This window comes from Gossypium hirsutum, chromosome A09 (genome assembly GCF_007990345.1).
Source record: "Gossypium hirsutum isolate 1008001.06 chromosome A09, Gossypium_hirsutum_v2.1, whole genome shotgun sequence".
NCBI lineage: Eukaryota > Viridiplantae > Streptophyta > Magnoliopsida > Malvales > Malvaceae > Gossypium > Gossypium hirsutum.
Genome location: NC_053432.1, coordinates 69,918,844 through 69,929,264, shown reverse-complemented (window position 1 = coordinate 69,929,264; position 10,421 = coordinate 69,918,844).

Here is a 10,421-nt window from a genome sequence, read left to right as displayed (position 1 = left end):
TGCTTCTATAAGTGGTTAGAGAAGTGGCACTCCTTAAAAATTTGCGCATAGTTTCTCATCCATAGACATGGGTGTTCTGGCTGGTTGGGATTGATCAAGACCAAACTCTTTCACAAGAATTTTGGCATATTTTTTCTTGTGATAAGAAAGTTTCATCCTCCAATTGTATGATTTGAAACCAAAGGAAATAGGAAAGTTCTCAAGATACCACATCATCACCTTTTAATACTGTTACAAAAAAAAGGAATAAACTTTCTAGCAAAATCCAAGTTCAGAGACTAATCTAAACTTGTAACAGCCCGATTTTCAGTGGTGCCAAGAAAAGCAATTTCGAAACCTCATTTCTGTAAACCAAATCCATAAATATTGAATATAAACATTTATGGAGTTGGTATAATAGAATATTAAAGTTTGGCCCTTCAAATTTGGCTTTTAATTTCTTAATTAGGGTACATGGACTAAAATATAAAAGTCTTATCGCTATAAGTTTTTAATTGGCCAAAGATTTAGGGACTTAAATTGCAATTAGCCAAAAGTCTAAAATGGTAATTAAACCATTTTGTAACATGAATTAGTGGCATATGATGACATTTCCACTAACTCTGTTTAATGGTTGATTAATTAAGCTTAAGTTAATTAAACTAAATTAATTAATCCCTAATCAAACTATATAAGTTAAAATAAAGTGAAAATGTCATTATTTCTATTTTCCATCTTCTTCTTGTCGTGATTTGAAGAAAAGAAAAACCTAAGAAGCCTTCAAACATTTGGTCACTTTTAGGTAAGATTTTTAAGCCATTTTCTTGTAATTTTGATGTTTTTAAGGTCATGAGAGCTTGATTTAACTAGCCCATGTATCAATTTGTAAAATAGTTACAGTTATTGAAAGTTTCCATTGATGATTTCTTAAAGAAATTGGTATTAAATTGATAGGTTTTAAGCTTAAATGTGAAAATTGACTAAATTGTAATGTTTAATTGTTAGTTTTGTACACAAGGACTAAAATGAATAAAATGAAAATTTGAGGTGAAATTCTGGTAATAATAGATAATATAAGGTCTAGAATGAATGTAATTGAGGTTAGTTTTCAAACTAAAACTCAAAATTTAAAATTATGGCTATTTCGATTCCAAAGACTAAATTGAATAAAATGAAAAATTTTAGGGGTATCAAAAAAATGAAATTATATAGGTTCATACATATCATGGCATAATATGAAAATGTGTGGTATTGATGAATTATCTAAAATAATCGTTTAGATTAAGAATTGGATCAAATAGAAGATAAATGGGAAAAAAACTAAAATTATCAACTAGTCTCTAAAGATTCAATTTATTTGTTGTTTTGATCAAGTAAGTTCATATGATATTTATAACTTAGATTGTATGTATTTGAATTATAAGTATGTATGCTTGATTAAATATTAAATTTGTTGTGAATTGGTATAAAAGGTGATAAATGGACTAAATTGAAAGGTGATGATTACAAGTGAAAAAAAGGCCCTTGTGAACTTAGTAAAGGCTATGATACAATTGGCATGTCAATAGAGTTTTGTGCATGCTTTTCCAGGATTGATTACAGATGTTACCAAGATCCAGCATTTGTTGCAGACTCACAAATACTTGTGACGTTTTAAAGGTTTAGCCCAGATGGGTAACTTAAATTGTATGTATTTTCAGCTTAGACAAGCACTCAAATGTGTTGTTATAAAGGTTTAGCCCGGACGGGTAACCTGACATGAATATATATTGTAACACCATAAACTCAGCCTGGACGTTATGGCCGAATCTGGCAATGTCACATGAGAGTGTTTCTGACAATGCATCGATACATTAAAATCGTTCAGTTATTATCTTTTACTTAGTCTGAAAAATGTGTTTTCACTTATTTGCTTTTAAACATATCTCTTTTACGCGGAAGCTTTAGAAAATATTCTGTTCTAGGAAAATTGTTTGCTTTAGAGAAAACCATATTTTAATCGTGCTTATCAGTAGTAAAATCATCAACAGTTCAAAAGCCAAAATTAAAAGCCAAAAAGTCTAAAGTCCAACAATTACAGCAAAACCCAAAATAAATAAGTAATTCAAAATCAGAAAAGCCAATGGAGATAGTCTAAAATTGTTACGTGTGGCCACCGTCGAGTCCTTCGCTACACCGATCCGCTGATGTTGGGGATTACCTAAACAGATTAAATAGAAAAGAGTAAGTTTCGTAACTCAGTGTGTAATCCCCACAGATATTAACATATAGGACAATCATCAAAAGTCAGAGATAGGAAGTCTAGAGCCGGAGCCCATTACAGAATTAGTTCGGACCTTAGCCCTTTCAGATACAGAATCAGATGTAAAATAGGGCCTTGGCCCGTGTCAGATACAGTATGCAGACAGAATATCATGATCCTACCCACGAGCCTCTACACACTATCTCCGTCCAACCCTACACACCATGTGGGGATAAAATCGACCCACCCATCCCTGCACACCATGTTGTACCGAAATGCGGCACATTATCATATAATTGCAGCTAAGCTGCCAGATATCAGGCTTAGAAGCCTTTCAGAACACTTCCTCCAAATAACATTATCCCACCCCGATGCAATGCAACATATAAAAAAATGATATGCTAAAATGTAATTTATCAGATCATTCTAATAGTTCAGATTTCATGCTAAGTATCACATGCTTAAATCATACATCACATAATCAGATCACAAAATTAGGGGTCTAAGTAATGCTTACCGACCCTATGACAGGTCACAGTCGACTTGGGCGACCCGTGCAACCTTACAGAGTTTTCTAGAAAAATAGGTTCACACGTCCATATGGTCTGCTCGTGTAGCCCACACGACCTAAATTGGCCTTAGCCGTACAGATCACACGGCCTGGCCCAGAATCCCACACGTCTATATGGTTCATCGGTGTGGGCCCACACACCTATGTGGCCAACACGGCCCAAATCGGTGTAGTCTGTGTGTCACACACGACCGTGTCACATGCACACGGCCTAGCTCGTCGATCACACGCCTGTGTTCAGTCACACGGCCTACCACACAGGCGACCACACGCCCGTGTGGCATCGACAAATTAATTTTTCGGCTTTTCTCTAAATCCTATTTTCTACGTTTCAGGTACACACCTGGTTCAACTTCAATGCATAATCACTCCCGAGCAAACCCAAACCTATAATTAACCATGTTTTACTCAGTTAATCCCTTAAACGATTGAATTGAACTAAAACCCCAAAATGGGTTAGACACTTCCCGAGCTTAAAACCCTTACCTTGTGAACCACGAACGCTTCCCACTATGATTCGGCACTAGAACAGCCTCTCACACCAGATTTTCGGCTGTCAAAATAGTTAACAAAGAACACCCAATTATCATCCTAAAAATCATAACCATAACTTCAAGGCACCAAAACCACTTACCGAAACCGCACCAACGTACTCTTCGACGCAAGAGAAAACCAATACTCAAGAATGGGAAAAAGACAAAAAGAAAAAGGGAGGAACTTAGGAGAATTTCAATAGAGAAAGATGGAAGAGGGGAACGTAAAGAAAATTTTAGGAAACAAAAATAAAAACTGATAACTCCCCTCCAAATCCCTTGATTATCTCCACTACTCAGAATTTCGGTCCAATTGAAATTTTGACAGGCCACCAAACAAAAATAAACTCCCTTGCTCACGCAGGGATTCGAACTCCAGACCTCCAACACACCAACACACATCTTAACCACCAGACCAGCAAGCCTATTCTGATATAAAATTACAAATAGTTTAATGTAAGCCTGCTGACTAGAAGTTAAGGCTTAATTCAAGAAAAAGCCAAACATTTCCAAAGACATGGCTCGAACTTGGGACCTCTCACACACACACAGAGAACACTTAACCACTGAAGCAGATACTCAATTGTGTCAATTAGTCGTAAAAACAGAAACATTAATATTTGGGGTATTACAACTCTACCCCACAATAAGAAAATTTTGGCCTCGAAATTTTACCTGATTAGAACAGATGAGGATACTGCTATCGTATTGCATCCCTCAGCTCTCACGTAGCCTCCTCAATGTAATGGTTACGCCACAAAACCTTAACCAGACAGATAAACTTCCTCCTTCGAGCCTTTACATCGCAATCCAAAATCTACACCGGCTCCTCCTAAAAAGTTAAATCTAGCCTAACCTCGATCTCCTCAACAAAAACAACATGCGTGGGATCAGAGGGATAGCGTCTCAACATTAAGACGTGGAACACATTATGTATGCAATCTAACTCTGGAGGCAACTCTAACTGGTATGCAATTGACCCTACTCGTTTTAGAATTCAATACGGCCTAATAAACCGAGAGCTCAACTTTTCATTGCGACCGAAATCTCAAAATCTTCTTCCATGGTAAGACCTTGAGGAAAACTAAGTCTCTCACGGAATACTCTATCTATTGACGCTTTAGATCTGCATAGGACTTCTACCTATCAGAAGCCACTTTTAGTCGATCTCGAATCAAACGGACCTTGTCCTCAGTCTCAGAAACCAACTCCAGACCCAGAATACGTCGTTCACCCAACTCAGTCCAACATAAGAGAGTGCGACACTTACGACCATACAGTGCCTTGTAAGGTGCCATCTATATACTAGACTGGTAGTTGTTATTGTAAGCAAACTTTGCTAATGGCAAGTACTCCTCTCAACTGCCTCTAAAATCAATAATACCGCCCCTCAACATGTCCTCTAGTATCTGAATCACCCTATTCGACTGACCGTCTATCTGAGGATGGAAAGCAGTACTGAAGTCTAATCTTGACCCAAAGCCTCAAGAAGTTTCTTCCAGAATCGAGACATGAAACGAGGATCCCTATAAAAGATGATCGAGACAGGTACCCCATGCAACCTCACTATTTCAGAAATATAAAGTTTGGCCAATTTTTGCAGAGAAAAATCTGTCCTGACCGGGATGAATTATGCGGACTTGGTCAATCAATCCACAATGACCCAGACAGAATCCTTCTTAGTGGGTGTCAGAGGCAACCTACTAACGAAGTCCATCGTTACTCGCTCCCATTTCTATAATGGAATCTTAATCGGCTGTAGCAAACCTAAAGGTAACTGATGCTCAGCCTTAACTTACTAACAAATCAAACAGTGGGCAACGAAGTCCGTAACCTTACGCTTCAACCCTGGCCATCAATATACATCTCGCAGATCTTAGTACATTTTATTTCCATCGGGATGCATAGCATAAGTGGTACTATGCGCCTCTCTCAGAATCGACTGCCTTAAGTCCTCATCATTCGATACATAAATTCGATCACAGAAACATAATACCCCATCCTTATTAATCCCAAATTCTGTAGTAATACCATTCTCAACCTAACAGAAACACAACTCCAGAGACTTATCCCCCATCTATTCATCCGTAATCTGATCAATCCATGCCGGTCTAACCTGAAGTTCTACCAACAGACTCTCATCATCGAAGAGACTAAGTTGAGCGAACATCGTTTTCAGATCGTTCATAGCCCTACGGCTTAAATATCGGCTACCACACTAGCCTTACCTGTGACAGCCCAAAATTGACCCTAGTCGGGAAGTGGTTTCGGGACCGCTAAACCCAGTCATCGAAATGTTCGAATGTGATATTTATTGTCTAGAATATGTAATTATGAATGTGTGAAAATTTTAAGCTTCGATTTAGTCGATTGCATGTGAGTTTTAGTAAATAGGACTTATGTGAGAAAATTTTGAAATGTGATAGGTCAAAGCATAAGGACCTATTAGTGCATGTTGAAAAAGGGGGGACTGGCATGTCAATTTCCCCCCTCTATTAGTAGTGGCCGGCCATGACAAGCATGGTAGACCAAGTGTGATGGGCAAGAACATGTCATAAACATGTTGAGTTAGTGTTTCATGGGAAGTATGATAAAATAAGGAGCATGGGCATAAAATAATGAAAGGGAATATGATGAAAAAAAAAGTGTGTGGTTGTTTCCCCTCCCCCCCCATTGCCGTGAGTTAAAGAAAAGAAAAGAAAAATTTTGTTCATCCTTTTTCATCTTCTTTTGGCCGAAAATTCTAAGGAAGGAGGAATGAGTTCTTGCTTCATGTTTGGTTTGGAAGAGGATTAGGAGGAGGTTTGGCCATACTTGTATCTAGATCAAGGTATGTTTGAGGTTGTGCCATGAGATTCATGCATTTTTTTTTTTTAGTTGCTAGCTTGAGTTCTAATTAGCCCATGGTTCAAATCTTTGCTATGTCATGGGGATGATATTCGGCCTAGGTGGATTTTGTATTAATGCCATTGCATGCTAAATATGAAGCTTGTTAATGATGCATTTGATGGTGGATTGATGATTCTTGAATCTTCTTTTTAGCATTTTTGAGTGAGCACATATGTGCATTGGTTGCTAGATGGAGAAGAATCGGCTAGCAAGTTGTGTGCTAAGGCCGAATATAATTTTTGTATATTAATGAGTAATGCATGTGTTAAATTGATGGAAAGGGAGAGGATGCTTTACTAGTGTATATATGTGTGTATTAGCCAAGTTTTGAACTTGAAACAAAATGGTGTTTAGTCAATACAAGTGACCATACTTGTAGAATGTATTAAGTGTTGCAATCGGCCCCAACATAGACATGCATATTCGGCCATAGGAAGGAGATTGGTGTTGCATGTATTCGGTTAGAGGCAAGCATATTGATGCTTTTGTCTTGGCTTAGAAAATTCGGCCAAGGGGGAAAATTAGCTAAAATGTTGAGTTTGATTCATGATTCCGTACATATGTGACTTTAATGTCTAATGTATAAATATGGGCTAAGTGCCTTGTGTTCCTCTTTTCGATGCTCAAATGATTAAATCAATTTATTTGTTTAATTAAGCTCAAGAGCAAAGGGGAACTAAATCCGATAAAGGGAAGGAAAAAGTGGTCGAATAGCTATCGGAATCGTTCGACAACATCCGAGGTAAGTTCTTGAGTAAAAGAGCTTAAATTATGATTTGATTAGATCATGTTTTAAGCAAATCAAAATCATGCTCTTTGTGTGTGGCTATTGAGCCGAAATTGCAACAATGATAAGTGTCTTGTGTTTGAGTTTTGCTAACGAAAACGAAATACGAATGTGCCATGGTTTATTGTTAAATGTGCATGGTTATTTGAATGATGTCCGGGCTAAGTCCCGAAGGCTTTGTGCTAAGTGACCATATCCGGACTAAGATCCGAAGGCATTTGTGCGAGTTACTAAATCCGGGTTAAGTCCCGAAGGCATTTGTGCGAGTTACTAAATCTGGGTTAAGTCCTGAAGGCATTTGTGAGAGTTACTAAATCCGGGTTAAGTCCCGAAGGCATTTGTGCGAGTTACTATAACCGGGCTATGTCCCGAAGGCATTTGAACGAGTAGCTATATCCGGTTAAATTCCGAAGGTACGTGATTTGGGAATGAATGATCTTGCTGTAAAAATTTCAGTTAATACGCTTGAAACATCCCAACATTGAGGTATGTTTCGTATGTGCTTTGAATTAGTTGAGCCCTTACAAATAAGTATTCGCTCAGTTGATAAATGAGCTACCGGCCTTTGGCTAAGTTGATCTTTGTGTATGAATAAAAGGGTTGGTAATGTGAAGTAAGTATGATATTGAAAAATTGTGCATATGAAATTATCCGTTTAGCTACATGAATGCTATACTTTTGTTGTGCTGGAATCCCTTGCTCAAAACTTACTAAGCATAAATTGCTTACTCCGTCTCCTTGATTCTCTGTTTTATAGATTTTGGTTCTCCAGCTATCGGACTCGGGATTTTGAAGTCGAAGTCGCCCACACTATCAAAGCCCCCCCCTTTTTGGTACAATTTTGGTTGAACTTCGAAATGGCATGTATAGGACTACCCTTTTTGTTGGGGGTCATGGACCCTTTGGACTTGTATAATTTTGGATAGCCATGCGAAAATGGCTTATATATGTTTGAGTATAATGTTATAATCATTTGGTATGGACATGGTTATTGAGAGGTGTGGATATGCTTAACAAGTATTGGCCTTGGGAATGGTTAATCACTATCATAATTTGTGCTATTTGTGCTAAAAGGGCTAGTTGAATCATGGAAACTATGAAATAGGTAAAGTCTACCTTAAAGGCAGATGCTGACAGCAGCAGTGATGTGGATTTGGAAAATCACTAAAAATAGTGGGAATGGAATTAAATAGTAAATAAATTATGTAAACGGACCTTGATGAATCTATTTTCATAGGAAAGTAACGAAACGATCATATGGACAGTATGTTAAGAGATATTTAGGTTCTCGTAAGACAGGGCCAGAACGGTTTCTGGATTCCCTGTTTCGAATTTGGAAATTCATTATAAATTAACCAGAGATAATTAGGAGTCATGCCATATATGTATAGATTCTTCTTTGAGTCTAGTTTCTATAGAAACAAACGACATCAGTATTGAAGCCCTGTACAGGGAGATATCCAAGTCGTAATGCGCAAAGGTCAGTGTAGTCAATCCCTGTAACATGGGAGACTTTGACTAATAAACTATACTAATTGGCCCGACCAAAAATTCTATAAAAAAATATGTAGATGGGAATATGAGTCTAGTTTCAGGGAAAAATTACGAAACTGATTTTCGAGTTGTGAAACTCAAGATATGATTTTTAAAGCGACTAGTACGCAGATTGGCAGTGTCTGGGAAATTTTTTTTTATAAGTGGGTTAAAGTCTGTTAACACCTCGTGTTAGACTCCGGTGACGGTCTCGGGTTCGGGGTGTTACATTACCAGGATGGTACTCGATAGTGTAGTCGTAATCCTTAAGCAATTCAACCCATCTATGCTACCTAAAGTTCAACTTTTTCTAAGTGATGAGATATTTGAGGCTTTTGTTATCAGTGTAGATAGTACACTTCTCACCGTACAGGTAATGCCTCTAGATTTTCAGAGCAAAGACAATATTACCAACTCCAAATCGTACGTCGGATAGTTAGCCTCATGAGTCTTGAGCTGGCGAGATGCATAAGCAACTATCATTGTCTTGCATCAGAACACAACCCAGACCCACATGCGATGCATCACTGTATACCATAAAGTCTTTATCGGGCTTAGGGTGCATCACAATAGGAGCCTAAGTTAAGGCAGTCCAAATGAAAGGAACTCCCTTACGCAAAAGTTTAGTCATCGGCCTGGCGATTAAGAATAACCCCTCTATGAAACGTCGATAATATCCTGTCAACCCCAAGAAGCTACGGATCTCAGATGTATTCTTCGGCCGTTTCTAATCCAACATTGCCTCGATCTTATGAAGATCAACTCAAATCTCCTCAGAGGAAACCACATGACCCAAAAAGGTTAGTTCTCGAAGCCAGAATTCACACTTGCTGAACTTCACATACAACTGTTTCTCACCAAGGATCTGTAGAACCACTTTGAATTGCTCATCGTGCTCATCCTCTATCTTAAAGTATACCAAGACGTCGTCGATGAACACCACTACAAACTGATCTAGGTAGGGCTGAAATATTACGTTCATCAAATCCATAAATGTCACTGGTGCATTAATCAAACCAATGGGCATAACTAGGAACTAGTAATGTCCATATCGAGTCCTAAATACCGTCTTATGCACATCAGCCTCTTTAACTCTCAACTGATGATAGCCCCAACTCAGATAGATCTTAGAAAACACAGAGGCCCCTCTGAACTGGTCAAATAAGTCATATATCCTCAAAAGTGCGTACTTGTTCTTGATCGTTAGCTTGTTTAACTGCCGATAATCGATACACATCCTCATTATTCCATCTTTCTTCTTTAAAAATAGAACAGGCGTTCCCCACGGAGACACACCAGGACGAATGAACCCACGGTCCAACAGTTCTTGAATTTGAGCCTTAAATTTCATCAGCTCTTTCGGTGCCATTCGGTAAGGGGTGATAGACACTGACGTGTGCTAAGAATCAACTCAATCCCAAACTCCACCTCACGGCTCAGAGGCAACCTCGGTAGCTCCTCAGGAAACACATCTGGAAAATCCTTCACTGTTCTGATGCCTTTAACCGAAGAGTCCCCAAAATCAGAAATACTGACGTAGGCCAAGAATGCCTCACACCCTTTCTAAACCAACTTTTTTGCTACCAAAGCGGAGATCACATTAGTTAGGTAGTCTCGTTATTCCCCAAACACCACTACCTCACTGTCCTCCTCGATCCTCAAAACAACTCTTTTCGTCGCACAATCCAGACTCACTCGGTGTTTAACCAGCCAGTCCATGCCCAAAATCTGATCAAACTCGTCAAACGGAAGCTCCATCAAATTAGCTAGAAATATTGTCCCTTGGACCTCTGGCAGAACATCTCTAAACAGTTTACTCACTCGGATAAACTGTCCCAGTGGACTCACAACAGTTACCTTGCTAGAAGTACTCTCAATCGGAATACC